Source organism: Hemicordylus capensis, chromosome 1 (genome assembly GCF_027244095.1).
Source record: "Hemicordylus capensis ecotype Gifberg chromosome 1, rHemCap1.1.pri, whole genome shotgun sequence".
Lineage (NCBI taxonomy): Eukaryota > Metazoa > Chordata > Lepidosauria > Squamata > Cordylidae > Hemicordylus > Hemicordylus capensis.
This window is the reverse complement of record NC_069657.1, coordinates 446,661,064-446,687,023: the sequence shown is the minus strand read 5'-3', so window position 1 is coordinate 446,687,023 and position 25,960 is coordinate 446,661,064.

Here is a 25,960-nt window from a genome sequence, read left to right as displayed (position 1 = left end):
TGTAATTTATGCACGTTCGTCATGGGAGGGGGGTTGGAAGGAACTGCTTAAAAATCTGTTTACATTTTCTGCCTGGTTTACAAAAGAAATTCTAGCACGTGTAAGACTTTTCAAAAGAGTACCTCTTGCTCTTCTACAACAGGGTGCTCCAGTAGTGCCTTTTTAGAACAAAGGAGTCTTTGTGTGACTTTAAAAAAAGGAGGGGGGGAGATTGGCCCCAAGCGCTAAACAATTTGAGGAGAGCAGTTGAAACCCTGCAATTATGCCAACAGTAAATTAATGTTTTGCAATTTATCCCAATCACCTCTGAATAGGTGTTGTTCATACATATCCATTTGAGGCTTCATGGAGACCTCACCAAAGACAGCCAAAATGTTTCTGCAGAAGTTTGAAGCAGGTGCTGAACAGTACAAGGTATTCTCCTGCACAACAGAGGGCTCTTCAGGGGAGGTGCAAGCCACCAGGCTGCGAGGAGAGGTCAAAGCTCAGAAATGCTGGCAGAACAGGTAATACTTTTTTATCCCTTGGAATAGGACAGAGGGCCAGGTTCAAAGGTGGAAGAGCTATCTTCCTGCAGCCAAACCTACTAGCTCGAACCTAAGGATGAGAAGATTTCCCCAGTTGCCTTCCTTTATTTTCCCTCTAGTGTCCTTGGCTTTGTGTATGTGAGGCATTCTGTTTAAACTAGAGGGATTCCTCAGATTAATTCTGGAATTGGAGCATGTGGAGCTTGCCATAGCTTTGGATTAATCTGCATCTGCATCTCTCCCCACTCCCCCCATCTATGTTACCAATTCACATGTGCATTGTTGAACACAAGGAAAAAACCAATCTCAGTGTGATTATATATAGGATACTTTTGTCCAATGCATTACCAATGCGCACATGTGCTTCTGCACATTGGTAAAACATGGTGCAAAAAACAAAACCTGGATGCAATCATGAGTAGGACTGTAGCCTAGTTGCCTTTTTTTGGGGGGGGCAGTATTTCATCAGTGTGCCCATGGTTATGTACAGGAGGGAAATGCACAAATGCATGGAAGAAACCAGGACACAATGGCACATGCAGCACTCCACACAAAATTCAGAAATAAAACTTGGAGCAGTGGAGGTTTTTTCATACAAATAGTGCCTGTCATGATACTCACTGTTACAGCTCCGTAACATTGTGCCCCGGGGCTGCTACAGACCTCTAAGCAATCCCTGACATTGTTCAGAAGCAGCAGATGTGGTTCATCAGAATTTGACTTGGATAGAATTTGACTTGGATAGCCTGCTCACTGAACACAGAGGATCCCTGTTACACAGGACCCCTGCTAACCTAACACAGAAAGCCCATTCACACATTATGTTCAACACTCATACAACAAGTGTACAGTATACAAGGTGCAGATCTGTACACAGGTACAATCATTCACATGTCATGCTGAACCCAGGTAGAGAAGTACACTTCCTATTTGTACCATGAGTTTGAAGGGTGTATCCAGATTTGTTTTTAATATGAACACAGGTACAGTCATTCGCACAAACACATGCATGAGTGTACAAACATTTGTACACTCATTCAGAATAATGTCTGAATCAGGCAAGAGACACCTTTTAAAGTGGCAATTCTCTTACATTAAGCAGGGGGAGAACAACTTTCCCTGCCGAACCCTAGCACAGCATCCCTCCAGTGGCTGTTGCTGGTGACTCCTTTCCCCTTTTTCTTTTAAGATTGCGAGCCCTTTTGGAACAGGGAGCCATCTTTGTTTATTTCTGGGCCAATTTTTTTCAATGCTGGGAAAACTACATTTCTGGAACCCTATTCTGACATTATGACCCTATTCACATATTATGTTCAACATCTGCACACATGTTCCGCAGAACAACAATACACTTCCTATCTGTACCATGCATTTGAACCTGTACCCAGATTCTCTTTTAAAATGAGTGCAGGTACAGTACAGTCATTCACAGAAAAAAAGCATGCATGAGTGTACATATAGCTCTGCACTTGTACAACATATTGTCTTTAGAGCCTTGTGTTGTACAGATGTCTGTACACTTGCACACATTTTTGTGTGAATAACTGTACCTGCATTTGCTTTAAAAATGAGCCCGGGTACAGGCCCCTCAAATGAGATAGGAAGTGTGCTGCTGAACCTGTGTTCAACATAATGCGTGAATAACTGTATCTGTGTACAGATTTGTATCTAGATTTATCCAGATGTTATGTTCAATACTTGTACAATGAGTGAACAGCATACACAGGTAGTGATGTGCACGGAACTGCAGAGGTGCGGTTCAATGCTGGCGGGGGTGCCTCTTTAAGGGCAGGGGAAGGTGCACTTACCCCTCCCCCCACTTTCCCCCCGCTGGCGCTCTCTTTTTAGTAAAATCCATGGGGCAGCAGTGTACCTCCCTGCTGCCCCTTCCCCCTTTCTTGGCCAGATGGATTTCCTGCACACGCGCCTGTCGCACACAGGTGATACTTCCGGCCACTTCCGGCCAAGAACGTGGGAAGGGGCAGCAGGGAGGTACACTGCTGACCCATGGATTTAGCTAAAAATGGAGCGCCAGTGGTGGAATAGTAGCAGGAGGGGTAAGTGTACCCTCCCCCGCCCTCAAAGATGCACCCCCTGGCACTGAACCTTTGAGCCGGCGCTGCCTTTAAACCTTTTCGGAGGCCTTTAGAATGGCCTCCAGACCGGTTTGTGCACATCCCTACACACAGGTACAGCTCTGTACTCAAACAACATAAGCCTGATTCAGACATTATGAAAAAGCCCTGCTGTAGCCGTGTACAATGGAGCCATGTACAATAGCTTAGACAGATTCATGGAGGAGAGGTCTGTCAATGGCTACTAGTCGGAGGGCTGTGGGCCTCCTCCAGCTTCAAAGGCAGGATGCCTCTGAGTACCAGTTGCAGGGGAGTAACAGCAGGAGAGAGGGCATGCTCTCAACTCCTGCCTGTGGCTTCCAGCAGCAGCTGGTGGGCCACTGTGCGAAACAAGATGCTGGACTAGATGGGCCTTCTTGGGCCTGATCCAGCAGAGCTGTTCTTATGAGTGAAGGGGGAGAAAGTCCTCCCCCTGCCACATCACTCTTCTGTGCACCCCGTCACTCACGGTTTCAACAGGGCTTGTCTGTAGAGGGAAAAGTCCTCCCTGTGATGGCGAGCACTCCTGTGATTGTGAAACTGGATCAATCCACCTGCACAGTCACTGATGTGTCTGCCATCCGTTTGCCTACATGTGCCTACAGGATATGCCAACAGCGGGGCTTTTTCATAACATCTGAAGGAGGCTATAGTGTCTGAATAGGGCTTCTGTGTACACTGCACATTCATTGTCTGATTGTTGAATAGAACATCTGAATAGGGCTCTGGTGATCTTGGCCCATGGCCCACTCCCATAGCCGTGTGCGGGTGTCAGGGGAGGAAGAGAGATCTCTTCTCCCTTTCTCCAGGCTATCTCAGATGGATTAGCAAGAAAGATAAATTGGTGGTGGAGGGTTTGGAGGCAGGTGAGTGGGTGGGAGTCAGGGTGGGGGACAAGTTTGTTTGTTTATTCATTCATTCATTCATTCATTAAACTTCTATACCACCCAAACTTTCGTCTCTGGGCGGTTAACATAAAAACGATTAAAACACATATAAAAGTTAAAACAATGCAACAATTTTAAAACGGACTTAAAATTAAAAACAGACAATTTTAAAAAGCTGGGAAAGCTTGGGTGAAAAGATGGGTTTTCAGGTGTTTTTTAAAAATTGCCAGAGATGGGGAGGATCGTATCTCAGCAGGGAGCGTATTCCACAATCTCGGGGCAGCGACCAAGAAGGCCCGTCTCTATGTAGCCACCAGACGAGTTGGTGGTAACTGGAGACAGACCTTCTCAGATGACCTCAAAGGGCGGTGTGAGTCATAGTGAAGAATGCGCTCTCTTAAATACCCAGGGCCTAAGCCGTTTAAGGCTTTGTAAGTTACAACTAGCACTTTGTATTTTGCCCGCAAACCTATTGGCAGCCAGTTTTGATTTATTCTCCAGCTTAGGTTAGAATCCAAGATGGAGAAGATCTTTTGGGACCATTCTGTTTGCCTCTGATTTGAGGAAAGCATCAAGAGTTGCTCTGATTTGTATTTCCGACCCATGAAATATGAAATGCAGGAGAGGAGAGCTGGACAAGCATGACTTGTCCCCCTAGCTAAGCAGGTCCACCCTCGTTGCATATGAAGGGGAGACTAGATGTGTGAGCATTGTAAGAACTTCCCCTAAGGGAATGGAGCTGCTCTGGGAAGAGCAGAAGGTTCCAAGTTCCCTCCCTGGTAGCATCTCCAAGACAGGGTTGAGAGAGATTCCTGCCTGCAACCTTGGAGAAGCCACTGCCAGTCTGTGAAGACAATACTGAGCTAGATAGACCAATGGTCTGACTCAGTATATGGCAGCTTCCTATGTTCCTATGACACCACTCCTAAAATCCTTTAATTGGCAAGGAGCCATAGATTAAAGCAAACGGTTCAAAAGTTTAACTTAGGGCATGAGCATTGGGTGCTACTGGGAGTACAAGTTGTATTTCCCCCCAGATTGGATTGGAGTGCCCTTATAACTAGTAGTTATGGCTTGAATTAAAAAGAAACCATCCTTACTGGCATATGTGTATGTTTTAGTGTACAATTAGGAATGAGTTCCCATAATAATAGTGTGAGCTTTTCAGAGGCCTGTTGTATTTACAGAGCCTTGCAGATAAAAGGAGCATTATTCCCATTGCTCTTATTATTCAATTAAGATACAAATCAAGAGGCGTAATAATACACATAAAAGAGAAAATCTTACCAGCATATTCTCTGGCAACTAAAGACTACAATTTTGTGCACAGTCATGAATGGATTGTTCCTACTGAAATGTGAGGAACTTGTGCAGGAGAGTGGAACTTGGGGAGAAGAATTTGTGGATAATGTGGAGAGAAGGGTTTCTGCCTATCTCACATCATTAGAAATTGGGGTCATCCAGTTAAATTAATGGACAGTACATTCAGGGAAGATGAAATAAAATATTTCACAGAGTACACATAATTTGGCTTGTGGAACTCCCTCCCACAAGATGTGGTGACCACTAGCTTTGATTCCTTTGAAAGAGAATTGGATGGAAGACACATTTATTCATCCAGGCTTTTAATTAATTTTTAATTAATGTATAGAATGCACCATTGTTTTAAATTTTTAATGTTTTAACAGCCCTATTAAAAGGTGTCAGAGATGGGGAGGCTCTTATTTTGACAGGGGGCATATTACAAAGCCTCAGGGCAGCAATGGGGAAGGCCCATCCCTGAGTAACCACCAGATGAGCTGGTGGGAGCTTCAGACAGGGCCGATGGCGGTGGGCGGTGGTGGTGGGGGGAGCCATTACAAATTACCAGGGCCTGGAGGTCCGGATGGGGGCCTGGGGTCCGACTGTGATGCATATGTTGTTGTCTTGCCTCCTGCTGCCATTCCGCACCTGCCCCGCTGCAACCACGAAGCCGAACCCCCCCAACTTTAAAATAATCCTAGCCACCATGTGTGTGGCTGTGGGGTGGGGGTGGGATGAGCCGAGCAGCCCCCCCTTTGGTGGTGGGTGGAGTGGGAGCGGCCTCTGAGCTTGACCGTCCGGCTCAGTGGCCCTTGAGAACTGTGAGGCGCTCCAGCGTGCCTGTGTGGTTTAAATGGAGTGTCGGCGCTGGATTCAAATTGTGCAAGCACACAGGAGCACCTCACCGTTCTCAAGGGCTGCTGCGCCAGACGGCCAGGCTCAGCATCCACTCCTGCTCCACCCACCACTGCCGCCACATGGGGAGTGCTCGGACTCACCCCCCACCCCCCAGCCACGCACATGGCAGCTAGAATTATTCCAAAGATCGGCGGTTCAGCCTCGTGGCAGCCTCACAGTGGCAGCAGGGACCTTGCGGCAGGGGCCCGAATTTTTTTCCACTGGGCCCGAACCTGCTCTTGGTGGCCCTGGCTGCAGACGGACCTCCCCAGAAGATTTCAATAGGCGGTGGGGTTCATAGCAGAGATGGCATTCTCTCTTGCTTGCAGCTGGGAGTGAGTGGGAGAAAGAGCAGAGGGAAGCACCCACTGCCAGAGAGCTGTGATACTTGTAGTGGCTGCTGGAATGACACTACAGGAACATGGTCGTTTCTGAGCAATTGGTGGAGTTGCCGTACAAATGGACCTTTAGAAATACATCACAGAAGGTATTTTATTCGTCTGCGGATCCATTTTTGTGCCTGAAAAACCAATAATAAAAACCACCCAAAACTGATTTGTGACTTTCACGTATTAATTCCACGGGATTCAGTGCTGGGAGAGAAGACAAGCCCTTCAAGATGAAAATAAATATGCACAGAGATGGTGAAAAAGCCAATGTCTTTAAAAAGAAAGCTACCACTGTTTAAAGCAAGGTTGATGCTGAGGTGATGTCCCTCTAGGGCGGATGTCAGCCACTGGTTACAGTCCAGACTTGTAGCAAATGCTATAATTCCAGGTGGGGGGAAAGCAGGTGTTACGTACAACCTTCCAGACAACTTCCTGTGTACATGGTGGCCCTTCTTAGCACTCTGGTTTCGGGAAAGAATGGAGCTGTAAAAAACAAAGTGGCCTCTCAAGATGATGCCAAGAAGAAAACCTGAGGCTTAAAAAAGAAATAAATCATGAGGTTGGGAATCTGTAGGACATCTATTCAAGCCAGAATTCATAGTTCCCCGTGGAACTGTGAGAATCTGGGGTCTTACAATTTCTTGTATTTAAGGCAAGTTGCTAGATCTCATGGTAGTATAGAAAAATAATATGAAACTGTAAGAGCCGGCCCAGTTTCAGAGATGGGGGCTGGGTTTCTGGAATAAAGCATTTGCTTTTGCATGCAGAAGGTCCTGGGTTCAGGCTCTGCCATCTCCTGAAGCATTCCAGATGGGGCTTTTCGCTCGCATCTCCACCAGGGTGTGCATTCACAAATCGGCCAGATTTACCCTGAAGTCCATGTGACATATCTGAGGACACTTTTGGAGCCTAGTGTAAAAAAAAAAATCCACTGTATCAGAGTATCCGATATGCCCTGAACACGCAGTAAAGCCTTGCAATAAACCCACAGTAAAGGCTGTTGTCTGGGAAAGCTCCTGGTAGAGCTAAGAATGACTCCTGCATTTTTTGGAGAGTGTCTCTGGAGAGCCGCCACCAGTCAGAGTGGACAGTACTGAGCTAGATGGACCAATGGTCTGACTCAGTGTAAGGCAGATTCCTGTGTTGCTGGGCTTGTTTCTACTTACAGGGAGGTCTGTTTGTTCAAACATTAGGGGAGTATGTAAAAATGTCAATTTCCTCTTTGCAGTCTGAAATGGCCTAGTCTAGGGTTTACTCTGCCATCTTAGTATTCTAGTGCCTCATTCTTTTCTCATTCTGCACTGTCTATAGACCCAGCCTGAGATTGCTTCACCCCCCCAATTTGGGAGCTGATCCTGGCACAGGGCAATTTCCATACACTGGATTTGTTTTTTTTTAAATCCTTTTTGCATAGGAGCAATTTTGAATTGTGCCCCCAAGAGAAGAGACAAAGGGCAATCTTAAAGGCAGGATGTGGCTATGGGACAGAAGGCCCATGTTCACCCCTGTCCCCGACGACCCATTGGCACGAGGGAGATAATGAAGAAAATAGGGAGGTCTGGAGCTGGGGGGACCCCCCTCAGCAGCTGGGGGGGGGGTCTGCGTTCTTTGAACCCATCTGCTCAATTGTAACTATACCCCTGCTCAAAGGAGCAGCTAAAATGCACCAGAGTGTGGCTTCACAGGGCAAAAAAAAGGGTGCCCAGATCATTTTGGTGAGGACTGAATGTGGACAGCAAAAGCAAGCCAGTGCATTTATCCTCCCTCTCAGGTTTTTTTTTTTTTGGTTTTGTTTATGAGGCTGGTTTTCCTCCTTGCAGCCTGGGGTCCATTCTAATGCCATGCACACTCTGCACGGCATGGGAATTCACAGAGCAGATGTTTATGTTTATTTCACCTCCCGGGAGGATGTTACATTTATATGGTTTCCTGCCCGTGGTAAAATGGGGCAGCAGTACTGATTCAAATGGATGAGGTGAGGTGGGAGGAGGCATGCGACCAAGCGGTGGCGGGGGCGGGGGGGGGGGAGGGAAGCTCACAGAGAAAAGAAAAGGAGAATGGAAATGAGAATACACTTTACATAGTTGCTCCTTCTTACCGTCCACCGGATGAAGACGCAAGAGTTTAATGTCAGTGCGGAAATGAATCTTTCTCTTCAAAACTGCATGCTAAATTTGCAGTTGAGGAGAGTCAGGGGTTCAAAGGGCTGCATCCCCCGACTATGGAGCTTCCGAGCCAAACACAGTGGTCATCGGAAGAGGCCCCAGCCCCATTCAGACATTACACTGAACACTCATAAAATGAGTGTATAGCACACACAGTTACAAGCTATGTTGAACACAGGTAGAGCAGCACAGTGAGGCTATTCACACGGTCCACTGAAATCGGGCTAGGGGAGCTTAGCCCGATTTCGGTGGGCCGTGAGAACCACTGGGCTCCCAGGTGAGCCCAGGGTCCTCCAGGTGGTTAACCCGCCAAACTACCCCTCCCCTTAAACTGGGTTTGCGGAGTGAGCGCTCTGCAAACCCAGGTTTTTTTAAATCATGAGTTGCCGCGGCAACCTCCAGGCTTGGGGGTCTCTCCAGCATGCCCTGCATGCTCGGGGCCCCCGTGGCCCCCGTAGCCCCCGATCCTCCCAGCCCCCCACCAGCTCTGTAACGGAGCCAGCAGTCGTGTGGGCGGCCGCTTTGGGGTGTGGGCGGCCGCTTCAGGCTTAGCCCGCTTTCCCCGCAAACCCCATCTAGGCTCTTCTCACTAATAGTGAAAAGAGCCTCACTATCTATCTCCATACATTGCATTTGAGGGGCCTGTACCCAGGCTGACTTTTAAAATGAAGGCAGGTACAGTCATTCACACAAACACACAAATGTACATCTGTGCACTTCTACAGCAGAATGTATTTACCTGAATCCAAGACTAGTTCTTCACTGTTAGAAATGGTGTGTGTGTGTTTTTTTTACATTCAGGGTCCTTTTCTTTTTGAGTTAGTACAGGTATAACCTGCATTTAACCTCTAATTTTTTTAATGGGAGTCATCTTAAATTCAGAGTCATCTTGTATTTGGGTATGTTTTCCCACCCACTGTGGGCTTGAACTCATAGCCAGGCCTTCTCTATAGCAGCACCGAGATGCTGGGACGTGCTGCCAAGGGAGATTCGGCTACATAACTCACTAAGAGCTTTTAGACGATGATTTAAAAAAGCTCTGCCAGGGCACACTTTTTATGGAGTAGCTCACTGATGTTTCTGCTCCTGTGTGGACTTTGCTGATGTTGCTTCTACTTGATGTTGCTTGCATGTGTGCCTTTTGTATTGTTTTTGATAAATTGGCAGCTGCTCTGGGGACCCAGTTTGGGTGGAAAAATGACATCCAAGCCTTTTAGACAGTCAGTCAATCAGTCAATCAATCAATCAATCAATCAGTTGGTCAGTCAGTTGGTCAGTCAATCAGTCAGTCACAAGCATCTAGTGAGGACCACTGTGGTTAGCAAGGGAACAGGGTACAAATCCCTGCCCAGAGCATCGGAGAGAACTTCTAGTCTCACCTAGCTCTTTGATGCTTCCACCTTCACAGGCGCTGTATTATTATATTAAACTTGGGGAAAAAAAATCTATATATATTATTCTCCTGGGTGTGCCTTGGAAGGTGCGTCCCGGTGCCCAGCTGATTGGCTGGGTGGCAAAGGTGCCTGATTGGCAGAGGTACACCCAGGAGGATTGGTTGCCGGTGGCCCAGCCATGGAGGCCAGGCAGCGGCGGCGGGCCCAGCCGGAGACAAGGCACCCGTTGGAGGCCTGGGTGGGGAGGGAAATGGGCAGCAGGACTTCCCTGTTGGCCGCCCGGGAGAAGGAACGGCGGGGCTCTTTTTGGGAGCCCGCCTGCTGCACAGTAAGGAGGGCCTGTGGAGGCGGTGAGGTCTGGCCAAAAATGTCCACCCGCTGCAGTAAAATGCTCAGTGTGGGTGGAAGGAGAGGGAGGGCAAAAGAGAATGGGGCAGGAGGGGGGGCAGGATGGAGGGGTGCAAGAGAGAGGGGCAGGAGGGCAAGAGAAAGTGGGGCAGGAAGGAGGGAGAGGGAGGGCAAGAGAGAGTTGGGTGGGAGGGGGAGGGAGGGAGGGCAAGAGAGAGTGGGGCAGGAGGGAGGGGGAGGGAGAGTGGGGCAGGAGGGAGTGGGGAACAGAGAGCACACAGATGCTCTGTGAGGACCGGCTAGTATGTAATTATTCCTGGGGTGGGTATGCTTGAGTTTAATTACCAAAAGCGGGGCTGTGGGTCCTGGCCCTTGATCGCTTAAGTACCTAACACTGCCCCTGGTTTGGAGACAATTCCTGGTTAGTGCCAACCCAAGTTTCCCTGATCCGGATTTCACTGCTCTCATCACTCCAAATCACAAGGAGAAACTCTTCCCACATGCAATGCTTTCCTTTGCAGACAGGAGCTGAACATGAGGAGAGAAGGGGGCATAGCTATGATAACACCTCGGGGTGTTGCAGGTGGTGTGCTCTTGTTACCTCTGCGACCTGGGCACAGCATACCCCCATGATGTACATGTGAAGATGGCCTTCATTTCAGACCAGAGAAGCATCTCTCCATCTCTCTCCATCTGGAATTCCAAGCTAGTCGTGGTTTCCAAACAAAGAAGAAAGGGATCTAGATGTTCTCCAGGCTGTAGTTGGAGCTTTGAGGAAAACTTCAGGAATGGAACTCAAATGCAGGTGAAAGCCATCACAGCTACAGCTCATCTCTAACTTCCCTCCTCCTCTGCTTGTAAGTTTGCTGAGGTTTGCAAACCTTTTGATGGACCTGGAAAATGTTGCTCTGGCACAAGGAATGTCAGGTGGAAATGCTCCGGGAATTGCTGGACTGAACACACTTAGAGGTCACTCCCCATCCAAGCTTCAGTTAAGGCCACGGTGTTTACACTGCACATTTGCCACACTTCTGTTTGTCCTGGAGGAAAAGGGATCTTTTAAAAATAAAAAATAAAAAATGAATTATGTATAGACCCTGCCCTTTTTCAACAGTAAAGCAATTTACAAATAAAACCCACCAAAACGCACCATATATTAGGGATATGTGGAGATGTTTATGGCAGCCTCTTCTGGTCTTGGGTAGCTGCTATCACAGTCCAGGTTCCAAAAGCTTCCCTCTAGAGAGAAAATCTAGAAGGAACTCGGTTAGACTCGGACTGGTTGATAATCAGGGTTTTCAACCCTCCTGGAGTCTCCAGGAAAGCATCGATTTCCAGGTGATTACTGCAAACAATCCTAGAGATTGTTGAGGCTTGATATTGGGGAAAAAACTTGCAAAAAATATTGCAGAGAGGAGAATCTTCAGGAAGCAGCCTTCTACCGAGTCAGACCAGTGGTCCATCTAGCTCAGTATTGTCTACACAGATTGGTAGTAGCTTCTCCAAGGCTGCAGGCAGGAGTCTCTCTCATCCCTATCTGGAGAGTCCAGGGAGGGAACTTGGAACCTTGTGCATGCAAGTTTGCAGATGCTCTTCCCAGACAGGCCATACCCCCTAAGGGGAATATTTTACACATAAGCTCCCATTATGTGGGAGATTAAATGCAAACCAGGGCAGACCCTGCTTAGCAAAGGGTACAATGCATCTTTGCTACCGCAAGATCAGCTCTTCTCCCTAAATACTAAATATAAGTATTTAGTGTAATATTTAGTAGTAAATTCTAAAGATAAGAGGACAGTCTAAGCAAAATTTGAGATTTAGAGCTGACTTTCTGAATCTTCAAATTTTGCTTTTTAAGGTAGTTAACAAAAAGAGAGAGTCAAAAGTCTGATGTCATGGAGGACAGGTCTATCAATGGCTACTAGTCTTGATAGCGAGAGGCTCCTTCCAGGCTCAGAGGAAAGATGCCTCTGAAAACCAGTTGCAGGAGAACAGCAGAAGGAGAGGTGGCACGCCTTAATCTTAGGGTTGCCAACTAGGACATTTATAGAGGATATGCAACTATTTTGTGGACTAAATGACTGATTTTTTTGCATGTGTTGTGGTGTCCAAAGTTTTGGGAAGCAATTGGATCTAGGGATGTGCGAGCTGGCGATTTGGCTGGTTTGGTTCGAATCTGCACCAGATTCGAACCAAACTGGCCTGGCTTCAGTTGAACCATTGAACTGGGCCAAACTGGTTTGAGGACCCCCTTTTCAAGTAAAGGCAGCATCAATAATCCCTATCCTAAAGGTGCCGGGGGGTGGCGGTGGTGGCAGCGGCAAGAGAAAGGGGCCTCCATACCTTTAGTGGAGGAGGCAAGGAGGCAGTGGAGACATCAGAGGTGATGGGGGGTGGTGTCAGAGGCTCCTCCAAAATTAGCCTCCCAGCTTGGGGGTCTCACCAGCATGGTCTCGCGCAGGGCATGCTGGAGCTTCCGGGGGGCCGCGTGGCCCCCGATCCTCCCAGCCCCCGCCGGCTCTGTAACGGAGCCGGCAGTCATGTGGGTGGTTGATCCGGCCGCCCAGGGCTGATGCCCTGCTTGTGTGCGGGGAGGGTGGGCACGGCGGAGAAGAGCCACGGCTAAGCCCGCTCTCCCCACTAACTCCGTCATGGCTCTCCTCACGGATTGTGAGAAGAGCCTCACTGCCTCCTCGCCTTTCCTATTGACCGTCCACTCAGTGGGGAAGCCAGAGGGGAGCTTCTGCTTCAGGGGCAGGTTGCAGAGCCACATGGGGCAGGAGCATGGATAGGTTGGCCCAACCGGTGCAGCTTGCTTCCTTCATGTGGTGGTGCTGGTGGTTGCAGTGAGAAGATAACCGTTAGCTAACTCACTTTATACTCAGTTAGCAGCTAGCTCTGCTAATTGAGTAAAAACTTAAGGCAGAGAGTTGCAAGAGTAAATCAGTAAATTTATTTATTGTTGAAAACATGGGCCTTAACATAACAAAACCTAAAACCTACCATCACATTAAAACAGCGCAAAAGACATGAAATATATAACATAAATGTACAGAGGCACACTTACCCCTGGACTTCCAGGCTGAAATCCAGGGCCTCCACATACCCTGCCCCCTCCCCCCAACCCTCTTTTGTCTGCCCCAGATGGTGTGGTTGCTGCGCTGTGCTCCCGGTGTGACTGTGATCTGGGCTGGGCGGCCGAGCGTGACCTCCCCTTTAGAGACAGAGCGGGGAGTGGGGAAATAAATATGGGGGGTGGGGATATGTTAAGTTGCGTATATTTGCAAAAATATACCTGTTTTATATTCTTATAAAAGAAGAGAACATATAGCAGTTGAGTTGCTGTTTGTGCCCTCAAGAATCCACATGTTAAAAATACTACATGTGTCACTGTGTGTATGTGTGCGCGCGCATGCGTGTGTGTGTGCATGTGTGTATAAAGCTTAACTTGCAGCCAGGGGGTGGACCTCTAGCTACAAAATTACCTAGGTGCACCTCTGTAAACATAGCATCGAAAAAGAAGGGGAGGGGGAGAAATCTTAATAAAATATAGTTTAAAACAGTAACCTTAAAAAACCTACCTGCAATCACATCAATAAAGAAAGCATATAGAATAAGACTAGACCTCTACAATTTAGAGAAAGGCTTAATAGATCTAAATCTCTTTCTAAGTTTAAAAGACAATAAAGCAAAGGTAGCAACTTGGTAATGAACATATGGAATCTCATCGGCAAGAAGGGAGTTTAAACATGTAGTGGCAATGGCCAAGTTCGGACATAACATGGAGCCCTCTCCTGCACCCCTCCCACCACTCTCCCTTCTGCATTTGGATGTGCTGGAGAGCAGCAGAGAGCCAGGGGAGCTGGCTGTGTGGGCTTCCTTCTTTCATGAAGGACAGCCTTCACAGCCAATAGCAGCTGGCGTGAGGGAGGAGCTCCCTCCCTCAGCTCCAGTTGGGGGCAAGGCTAACATTGGTGCCAGCATTTAGACATAACGCTGGCACCGCTAAACTGGAGTAGAAGCAGTGAAACATTGAGATAACCGAAGGTACAATTCTCAGTTTGGGGAAGGAAACCATGGGTCTATTTCTTTGTTTAACTGCAGTTGGCGCATTCGGATGTGCAAATGCGGCCAATATCTCTCTAGGACTTTAGGCAAGGGATTTTTCCTGCCCTTGCACCCAGAATGCATTTAACTGCAATTCCTAGAAGATGAAGGTGGGGCTTTCAGTACGCAAATAATATGCTTTACTGAGGCACAGACCCTCCATATTACCTTCCAGTATGATTCATAATCCACCCCCGCCCACTGCCTTTCTGGTGCTCTGGAGACTGTTTGGATTGGGGATCGTTTATTTATTTATATGTTTGTTTGATTGATTGATTTCTATACCTCCGTTCCAAAAATGGCACAGGGCAGTTTACATTAAAACAAAACTAAACTCAATTAACTATTAAAATCAAAAACCTTAAAAACAACATAAAACCATTATTTAAAAAATTAAAACAGTTTTTAAAACCTTGAAAAAAGGCCACACCGTTACGGTTTAGAAACAGTTTAAAAACCCTGGAAGGCTAGGCCAAACAGATAGGTTAAGGACTCTCCTGGAGGCCAGTAATGAAGTCAGATTATGGATTTCTGCCAGGAGTGCATTCCACAGCCCAGGAGCCGCCACGGAGAAGGCCTGCCTCTGAGTCGCCACTAGACACGTTGGTGGTGACTGAAGATGGACCTCTTCAGATGACCTTAACATGCGGTAGGGATCGTGCAGAAGGCAGCGCTCTCTAAGATAACTCGAACCTAAACCATGGCATGGCGATGAGTGAGCAGATTATTGGGAAAGAAAAAGTCTTTCCCCCAGTGAATGGCCCCCTGAAGGATTTTTGCCCACAGACCATGAAGCCAGCCTTGCTCTTGGTGGCTAACACTACACAGCAGTGGTTCTCAATGTGGATCCGCTGATGTTGTTGGACTACAACTCTCATCATCCCTGGCCACACTGGGGATGATGAGAACTGCAGCCCCACATCATCTAGAGACCCAAGTCTGAGAATCCCTGCCATCTGGAGGTTCCTCCACTCTCCGATCCATCACTCCCCACACATTTCCCTCTCACACGAGCATATTCTATTTTCTGAGACAACTGTGCAAGCCTGCAATCCCTCTTTGCTCCCTGAAAACTTGAGAAGGAAACAAGAGATGGTTCGAACATAATGTGTTGTAAAATAAGTTCTGGGACTTATTAATAAAGCTGGATTTGGCAATACGATGGTAATCCAACTCCTCCCGTAATCTGCACCACATGGGCTGTACAGATGTTGCAGATAAAGCTGCTTCTGTTATAAGAGGAGGCAACTAAAATGAACACGCCTATATGCATGCAAATTTGAGGAGAAAACATATTGACAATACCCAAATATTAAAAACAAATAATAATATGAGTCCTGCTGGATCAGGCCCCAGGCCATTCTAGTCCAGCATCCTGGTTCCTGCTGTAGCTCACCAGATGCCTCTGGGAAGTCCACAAACAGGAGATGAAGGCTTGCAACTGGGATTCAGAGACATCCTGCCTTTGAGCCTGGAGTTAGCCTATAGCCATCAAGACCAGGAGCTATTGATAGACCTGAACTCCACATATTTGTTTAGGCCTTTCTTAAAGCCTTCCAGACTTTGACATCTCCACATCCCATGACAGAGCATTTCATAGGTTAATTATGTTCTCTGTGAAAAAGTACTTCCTTTTGTCAATCCTAGATTTCCTGGCAATCAATTTCACTGGATGGCCCCCTGGTTCTAGTGTTGTGTGTGAGAGAGAAAAGCTCCTCTCTATCCATTCTCTCCACCCTATGCATAATTTTATAAAACTCTGTCACGTCTCCCTTTAGTCACTTCCCCCCCCCCAAACTGAGAAGCCCCAAATGTTGCAGCCTTATTTTGTAGGTAAAGTGCTTTACCCCTCTGTTAATTTTGCTTGACCTCTTCTATATCGGTGAAATAGCAATAATAAAAAGGCTCATGTGGCATTATTTTACTTTTAATAGTAAAATTTACTATTAGAAGTTTTACTTTTAATAGTAAAAAGCCCTGAAGTGTCCCTCAGGGCTCCATATTGTCTTTGATGTTGTTTAACATATAACTGCTGGGAGAGATCATCAGGAGATTTGGTGCAGGGGGCTGTCAGTATGCTGATGACACTCCAATCTATTTCTCCATGCCAACATCATCAGGAGAAGTTATAACCTCCCTAAATGACTGCCTAGAGGCAGTAATGGGCTGGATGAGGCATAACACACTGAGGCTGAATCCAGATAAGACGGAGGTACTTATTGTGCTGGGTCAGAACTTGGGAGACGATTTTGATCTGCCAGTTCTGGATGGGGTCACACTTCCCCAGAAGGAACAGGTACTCAGTCTAGGGGTGCTTCTGGACGCAAACCTCTCCTGGGTGTCCCAGGGTGAGGCGGTGGCCAGAGGTACCTTTTATCAGCTTCAGCTGATATGCCAGCTGCGTCCGTTTCTTGAGATAAATGACCTCAGAACAGCAGTACATCTGCTGGGTAACCAGACTTGACTACTGCAATGCGCTGTATATGGGACTGCCTTTGTATGTAGTCAAGAAACTGCAGTTGGTCCAGAATGGGGCAGCCAGGTTGGTCTTTGGGTCATCTCAGAAAGACCATATCACTCCTATCTTAAAAGATCTACACTGGTTGCTGATAAGTTTCCGGGCAAAATTCAAGGTTTTGGTTATAACCTCTAAAACCCTGAACAGCTTGGAACTTGGGTATTTAAGAGAACACCTTCTTCGCTATGAACCACACCGACCATTCAGATCATCAGGCGAGGTTTGTCTGCAGTTGCCACCGGCTCATCTGGTGGCTACTCGGGGACGGGCCTTCTCCGTTGCTGCCCCGAGGCTTTGGAATGCGCTCCCTAGAGAAATAAGAGCCTCCCCATTTCTGACAACTTTTAAAAGGGCAGTCAAGACGCATTTGTTCACCCAGGCTTTTAATTAGATATTGTTTTAATTGTGTTTTAATAGTTTTAATGTTTTAAATTTTAAATTGTTGTAATGTTTTAACCTTTTTATTTGTTGTTTTTGTTGTTTTGTTGTAAACTGCCCAGAGACTTGCGTTTTGGGCAGTATACAAATGAGTTAAACAAACAAACAAACAAACAAACAAACAAATAATTTCTATGCTCTTTTGGACACCAGGTGAAGACCTTTCAGTTCACTTAGGCCTCTCAAAAAGTTTTTTTAAAAAAGTTTTAAAAATGCTTTTGGATTTTCATTTCTTTTGTTTGTTTGTTTTAATGTGTTTTAATTGTTTGTTTTAGTCAAATTTTTTATGGTTTTACTTTGTGGGTTGCCCAGATAATGGTTTTTATGGGGTGGCCAACAAATAAATAAACTATCTATCTATCTATCTATCTATCTATCTATCTATCTATCTATCTATCTATTCATTCATTTATTATTAAAAACAATGAGCATCAGCATCATGTCTTATAGTGAAGCTCTTCTCACGATCAGGGAGAAGAGCTTCTTCCATGTCTGCGGGGAGAGCGGGCTTTGCCGATGTTCCAGTAGTCCTGGGTGGCTGGATTGTTTGCTCACATGACTGCGGGTTCCACCATGGAGCCGGTGGGGGCTGTGTGGATCGGGGGCCCCGTGGCCCCGGAAGTTCCAGGATGCTCCATGCAAGTGTGTGGGGCATCCTGGAGAGACCCCTAAGCGTGGGAGGCTGCTCCCGGTCAGGGGTCTACTCGTGTGTTGCCGTGTGCCGCGCTAACACACAAGCAAAAAGATGAGGCTAACGGAGCGCTCGCTCATTTAACCTTGGCTAAGGGGAGGGGGGATTACCGAGGTTTGCTACCGGGAGCCACACGGCTTGCATTGCAGCACACGATCGCCAAAAAGCGGGCTAGGCTCCCTTAGCCCGCTTTTGGGCGATTGTGAGAATAGCCTCAGTGTCTTTAAAGTGATCACAGTGGTTTGATTATTTCAGTAATCCTCACAACAGCCTTGTAAGGTAGACCAAAATTAAGTAATTATGATATACACACGTAGGCCATAGTCAAAAGCAACATCCCTATGTGGATGGCTGAGGATGTCAAAGACAGAGCTGGGATGCTGGAGAGGTGGGGAGGGAACATGTACTCATGCTCTCCTCTGTGCTAGGAACAAGATCAGGGAAGTATCGTCTAATCCAGCCCAGAGACATGACGACTAGATGCATGTAGCTTTCCCCATCCCCTGCTTGTCCTCCAAGCTGTGCAAACCTGCACCTGTTGAATTTATTTTTGCCACCCACTTCACCCTACTTGCAGGGCACAGAAATCCTGCAAGAAGATGCTGGCCGCTCAGCTAGGTTGCTTGTGTCCAAGTCAGCAGACTGAGATCCATTTCCCTGAAGATGCCTATGCCTTGTGCTTTTACATGCAGAGTATCAAGCTGTCTTTGGGTGTTTTCAAAGAATATCGTACAATCAGAGAACATCGTTTCCAGGGGGTGAAATGCTTCACCTTAGGGTGATATGTTGTGACTTATGACAATTAGAAATACCTGTTATGGATCAGCTCTTGCTTCTATTTGTCACTGGATGACTGAGCTTATAATGCGATGATCTCTGATCTGGAATTTCCAATAAGAAGGCAAAGACCTGGGAAGCAGAGGGTTGGGGTGGGGGGAGACCCCATCAGTTTTAAGAATAAAAACAAAAACAGAATAAGCAGTAATAAGAGAGAGAGAGAGAGAGAGAAAATGACAGCCAAATTTGGTGTTACACGTTCTGCATTTTTTTCAGTCCTTCAAACTTGTGAACACTGTAATTTATTGCTAGTATGGCATTGCTGTCCTCAAAGAAGTTGGACACTATTAGTCCTACTGTCTAGTGGATGTCTTAACAGATAGAGAGAGAACAGGAAGAATTCAGGCAATTGAGTTTAAAAATAATAACCTCTCATTTTCTGACGAGGAGCAGGAATAAATTTGAAAAAGAAAAAAAGCCTAACAGTACGAAATATAGAAAACCTGGCCAGTGCAGAAAGGAACAGAATGGGTTAAACCATAGCTGCGTATCTGAACGCAGCCCATCAGCTATATTAGGACCTGACAATCTCCATCTGCTTTGTTTTTGTGGACTAAGGTAAGTAGAAGAACTAGGGGAGTCATTAGCATAAAGCCACAGATGAATAAGACTGGTTGAAAGGCATCTGGTGAATTTCATTTTCATTTGAAATTTTACATCTATCTATCTATCTATCTATCTATCTATCTATCTATCTATCTATCTATCTAGGCTGTGCATGACCCAGATTATCCGGTAGATCCCTGATCAGGGGCAGAGCCACCATTGGGCAAACGGGTTCAAAGAATCCGGGCTGCACCCAATCAGGGGTGGTGAGTGTGGCCCCAGACACGCCCCCGTATATGACATCAGATGTAGGGGTGTTATTTCGGTCCCAAACGAGGCTGCATGGCCTGTTTGGAGCCCAAATCGGCCCACACTGTGTTGGCAGTGCGGCCAGAGTGACTCTCCCTGCCTTAAAGGCAGGGAGAGCCTTAAAGGCAGGGAGAGCCTTAAAGGCAGGGAGAGCCGCTCCTGGTCCCGCTGCCAATGCAGCAGGGCTGGTCGTTCTCCTTCCCAAACAGGGCTCCGTGGCCCCGTTTAGGAAAGAGATCGGCCCGCGCTGCGTTGGCACGCAGCCCCATTTGGAAGGGAGACCATACCCCCGCATCTGAGGTCAGACGTGGGGGCATGGCTAGCCAGGCGCATCTGATGTCAGATGCAGGAGGCGGGGCCAGGGGGGTGCGGCAGTGGCCACACATGGGCTGCTGCCAGCCTGGCTCCACTCCTGTCTCTGATTCTAATGATTCTTGCATCATGCTAGCAATGCAGAGGATTCCTGGGATTGCATTGATTCCAGTACTGGAATCAGTATTGGCTCGATGTTTTGGGATTAGGGAGCATTCACACATAAGCCATACATCGGAGTTAAGTGAGGAAATGGGCCAGTGGTTTCCCTCCCCAAACTCCAACCTGTTCCTTCAGTTCGGAGTGGAGTTTCGCTGCCTTTAACTCTGGTTATGCAGTGCCAGCATTACATCCGAATGCTGGCATCACAGTTTCCCCATCATGCAACCAGGCTTGAGGGAGGAAGCTTCTACCTCGCTCCAGCTGCCATTGGCTGCCCGGGCTGTCCTTCATTCAAGACGGAAGCCCCAGCAGCCACTTCCCCCTCCTCCCTGCAGCCAGCATGACTGCCATTCGATCACTCTCCAGCTCATCCCAATGCAGATGGGAGAGCGGGGGGAGGGGGGACATGGGACTCGTGGTTCCGTGTTATATCTGAAGGCGGCCAGTATTTCTGGAGAAGGGAGGAAAAAGTGACGCATGCAAACAGTACTTTGTGTACTGCTTTTGCTCTAGTAGCAAAACTGCTACTAGAGACCAGCCCTTTCCCACTGCTAAAGAGACCAGCCCTTTCCCCTGTTCATCCATGACTAAAGCTCTCGTTGTGCATATGGTTATTTTCTGCATGCACCCTTCTTTGGATCCCAGCAGCAGTGTAACTAATTATTTCTGGCTCTCTAGTCTACAGTCCTCACAACACATAAATGAAAACCATCATGATGATGATGATCATCATCATCATGATCATCATCATCATCATCCTGACTGTCAGAATGGTTGTGGCTCTTTACAGACACTCCTACTGAAATTCAAAGTTCTTCCTGCACAGATAGACTGCACCTGATATTCTACAAGAACTCAGCTTAGAAGCCTTTCTGTAAACAAATTCTGGATGCTATCCTGCCATTCCATTTCAATAGTATTGATTCCTTTGATATCCAGTTAGGTGCCCTGGTTTATGTGGTGTGTAGGGCAGGTAACCCTATCACCCCCACCCTAGATATACTACTGGATTGAGGGTGGCCACCCAACAAGGAAAAAACACTGTCCTGGCTGAGGAGTTTTGCTTTCAGGCCTGTTGCAAGGAAAGCAGGGGGCAAGCCAGTATACAACCCCCCCCCCCGTACATCTGAGATCAATCTACTGGCTGATATGCTGACTCATGCACTAGTGCAATGGGAGAAGCACCAGTACAGCCCCAGTACTTCTAAAGACTTCCAGACTAACACTGCATCAGTGCTAGTGTAAGGGGGCCGAATTCCAATGACTCTCAGGGACATATTTTCAGATGGCAAAGAGTGTATCCTGGGGTAAGGAATGTTGTCAAAATTTGTCCCCATCACTGAGCCAGCAGTGGAGCTGAGTCAGTTGAACATTCCAGAAACACTGGTGCTTCTCCTGTGGCACTGGTGCTTCATTGGTCAGAAAGTCAGCCACTTACTTAAAGGATCCTTACTTAAAGGATCTATAATCCTGCCCTTCAAAAGCAGCTTTTTCCAGGGCAGCTAAGACATTCAAAATTAAAAATACAGTCCAAGGAAGAAAGGAAGGAAGGAAGAAGGGAAGAAAGAAAGAAGCAGACAAAAGCAACAAAACATACAGCTGTTGAGTTGGGTCTCATGATCAGTGAGACCCAGTTTGTGAAGCATCGACCGCCCACTTGACTGCTGGATCCATGATGGAACCGGCAGGGGCTGGGGAACTTAGGGGCCATGCAGCCCCCAGAAGCTCCTGTATGCCCTGCGTGAGTGCGCAGGGCATACTGGAAAGACCCCCGGAGCTGGGAGGCGGCTTTTTGCCTCCCCTTTGGGGGCCTACCCGTGAGTAGCCGCACCACAGAGCCGTGCTGCGGCAACTCACGATCGAGAGTCCCGGGTTAGGGGAGCACTCGCTTTGCTAACCCGGGCTTAGGGGAGGGCTACAAAAGCGGGTGACCTGCTTTGACTCAACCGGGCTCAGCTGTGAGCCCAGTGAGTCTCACAATTGGTGGAAAGCGGGCTAAGCACCCTTAGCCTGCATTCCACTGATCGTCAGAATAGCTCTGTTGTGTTTGTCTGTGCTTGACCCTAACCCTAACCTTAGATACCCACAAGTCCGCTGGGCAATGTTCTCTCTCTCACACACAGAGACACACACAGGACCTAGGCCTGCTCTGGGCTCCACCCCCCTGGCTTGGTGGGCTTTCCCCAAACCCCACCCCAAAGTGAACATTTTTCATTCTATGAGTTGACAACTCTAACTGGGTCTCAAATCCAGGTCTTTGGTTTCAAGCCTGAATTCCTCTCCCCCAGATGGTGGGCAGCTCAGAAGTTCTACTACTTTCTTTGGAGCACCTGATGAGCCACTGTTTTCTGCCTCCCTCCTGGTGGGCCGGAGGAATAAGAGAGTCTTCAGAGGAAGCATCAAACATCTCTGCGACATTTGTTGGTTTATAAAAAGTGCTGGTGAAGAGCACGATCAGAGAAAGATTATTCACTCTCTTGAAACACAAAGGCTCAGGGTCATTCACAGAGCTGAGTGCAAACAAAAGTAAATGCTACTTCACACAATGGTTGAGGTAGGTGGGCGAGGACACCATCTTGATGCCTGCTGATGGTTCATCTGGGAGCAAGGCCTCCCTTGCCATGGTGAATACCAACCCCCTGGTGATGAAGTCTCAAGCGGGAGGTGAAGGTACCATCTTAACAAATCTGGCTGCTGACTCAGGTGGAATTGACCCTTTCTACCACCCATATTCAGGAGGCATTTTCTATATGTGCATCTTTTTTTGGTTAAAATTAGCATTTTTAATCTCAGTTTTCCTTATTCCTCTCTGCTTTTCTCTCAGCCTTCAAAATAGTTTTCAGCTGTCCAGTATGAATCGAGATAGAATGTGAGAGAGTGAGGAGGGGATTGACTCAGTGAGGCGAGTCTCGCGATTGGTGTGACTTGCCGAAATGGGGTTTGCGGGGAGAGCAGGCTTAGACTGCTCTTCCCGCAGACAATCCAGGCTGCAGCCCTGGGCGGCCGAATTGGCCGCCCACGCAACTGCCGGCTCCGCCATGGAGCCGACGGGGGCTGCGGGGATCGGTGGCTGTGCAGCCCCGGAAATTCCAGGATGCCCCACGTGAGTGTGTGGGGCAACCTGGAGAGACCCCCAGGGCTGGGATGCTTGTCCTAGCCAACCGGCAGAGGTCTCCTTGTGTGTTGCCACGGTGCGGAGCCGTGCCACGGCAACACACGACCAAATAGACGGGGTTAGCGGAGCGCTCGCCCCACTAACCTCGTCTAAGGGGAGGGGGAATTAGGAGGGTTTCCTGCCAGAAGCTGTGTGGCTCCCATGGCAGCACACGGCCGGGCAAAAGCGGGCTAGGCTCCCTTAACCCGCTTTTGCCCGAGCATGAGAATCTCCTCAGAGACTAGCCCTCTTCAGACGTTATCCCTGGCAGTGGTGCTCCTGCTTACACTGACAAAAGTGGCAAACTAGGTTACTGCGCACAAAAGCGCTGGCCATCATTTCCCCCTTCAAACAAATGGAGCCCTAACTGCAAGCAGTCTGCTGGAAGGGGTGAGCAGCAGCACCGGGGCGGGACTTCCTCCCCACTTTTGGCGGTATATGCGAGAGCGCTGTGGCGATCATTTATTTATTTATTTTAACCTATTTGTATACTGCCGAAAACACAAGTCTCAGGGCATTTTACAACAAAACAACAAAAACAACAAATAAAAAGGTTAAAACACTACAACAATTTACAATTTAAAAGGTTAAACTGCCAGTGTGGCAGTGCAAGGGACATGGCTAACTAGAATGCTTCTCCGGGGAGTCATGCTTAAGCACCTACAGAGGGCTTCTGACTCTACATGGTGATGCCATCAAGATTGTGACAAATTCTATCCTTCCGTCCACACTGCCGGAAAATCTAGTCGGTAAAACGCAAAACGTTCAATAAACAGCCAACCCTGAACAATATTACCCCTGTATTTATTTATTGAATTTCAAATGAGTTTTGGCTACTTGCCCAAGTGTTCAAAGTGATGCACATGTTAGGAACCTCAGCAAAGGGTGCCTCTCACTGGCTCTGGAATCCGATCGTTGCCACCAGATGTGGCAATGGCGGTGGCACAATTGCTGCTACCAGTCAGAGAAGAAAATACTGTTCTAGAAGGACCTATCAACGGACTCCATATAATGCCAGTGACATACATTTGGAAATGTGGGCTGACATCCTAACTAAAAGGCCGCCTTGGAATTGTCTTAATAAAAGGCAGGGTATAAATTTAACAATAAATAAAAATAAACAAAAAACAGCAGCAGCAGCGTGGCTGAAATTCACATCCAGGCTGCAGACAGCCACCAGAGTACTGCAGCTTCGAGGACACAGTGAGGAGGGGATTTTGATGATCCCTGCTTCCCTTGGAAGTGCCGTGAACTATGTGAAAATATGTCCGTGTGACCCTAAGAGACATAGTTTTGGGAGATTGGGGGGGCACTTCTGGTGGAAGCAGAGATGGGCAAAATTGCACACCCAAATCTGTGCAGCTGAGAAAGCTCTTCACAGTTCAGATGTGTCTCCTGCGTGTGCTGCTGCTATGTTAGGGAACGGCCACTATTTCTCGCACCCAGGAAAACATCTTGAATAAGAAGAAATTCATTGCTCCGTACAGAATCTCCTTGGGTCAATGACTTTTCCCCCTGATCTTCAGTGGCTAATCTGCTCTTTTCTATTCCAGCCATACCCAGATTAGGTGTTGCTACAATGTGCACATTTTCAAAACAGCTGTTGGCTTTTGCTTGTACCTAAAGTTTTTGCCACAGCTGCCGCTCTGGCCTTCTGTGGGCAAATGTCTCCCAAAGAAGCCACCGTCTCTTCTGCTCAGCCACAACACAGGACCTTTCCGTTAGTAAACTAGGCTGGTGTTATCAGGTAGCAGCTTGAGTTTTCCCCTCTTTGTATCCTCTTGATCTCCACTGTAGGTTTGCAACGCTGAGTGACTTTGCCGGGTAGCCTTGTGCGTGGGCTGCGAAAGCTGGGTTATCTCTGTTCATCATTTGCTTCCTTTTGTACTCTGTGAAAAGCTGGTTTCACAAAAAGACAGGCAGCAGAAAGTCTTTGGAATCGCTTTCTCGTCTTGCTGGGCAGAAGGCAACAGAAATATGACCAGACTAGCCCTTCAGTTTGGTGTGAGCTCAGGGAAATGGCAAATATCTCAGTTTTCAAGACTGTGACCCACGGGATAAGGGGGAAATTGCCAGACTAAATTGGACCCAAACTCTACCTGATCTACTAAGCTGTTTTCAACAGTGGTCGGTCAGATGCCCTTGTGCTTGCAAGCAGAGCATGATGCCAGAGACACAGGCAATTGCTTGCCTCCTGTACCTGGTTCTCAGAGAAATGCATGGATGATCTATTTCTTAGCTGTTATGGCTACTGACAGGGAGGGGCCATTTTCTCTTTCTCTTTTTCCTCCCCTTTCCCCCCTGACTCTACCCCCCCCTCTCTACAGGATCCCCACTGGGACAAATTTCTCAACAATGCAACATAAAAGATTACTAGATAGAATGCAACAGAGTCTCAGGTACCAGAGCTGGGCAAGACTCATCTGAAACCCTGTAGCACATCTGACAGTTGCTGCAGACAGCACTGAACTCGATGGACCAATGGTCTGACTCCATATAAGGCAACATTAAGTGGACTTAATCATCTGGCAATTCCTTTTTTAAAAAAGGTGTCCACATTGCTAGTAGCAAAGCCAATGAGTTCTGGACATGTTGTCTGAGGCCCAAGTCTGTAGACATATAATCAAGCGTGGTCTGTACTGAGTTGGCTCCCCCATGAGGCAGGGTGAGGTGATGGCCATCAGACTAGTAGCCTCTGAGGCGATTCTCACGATTAGTGAGACCCGCCTTAAGAGGGTTTGTGGGCAGAGTGGGCCTAGCCCGCTCTCCCCACAGACAATCCCCAGACAGCCCTGGGTGGCCAGGTCAGCTGCCCACACGACTGCCAGCTCTGTCACTGAGCCGGCGGGGGCTGTGGGGATCG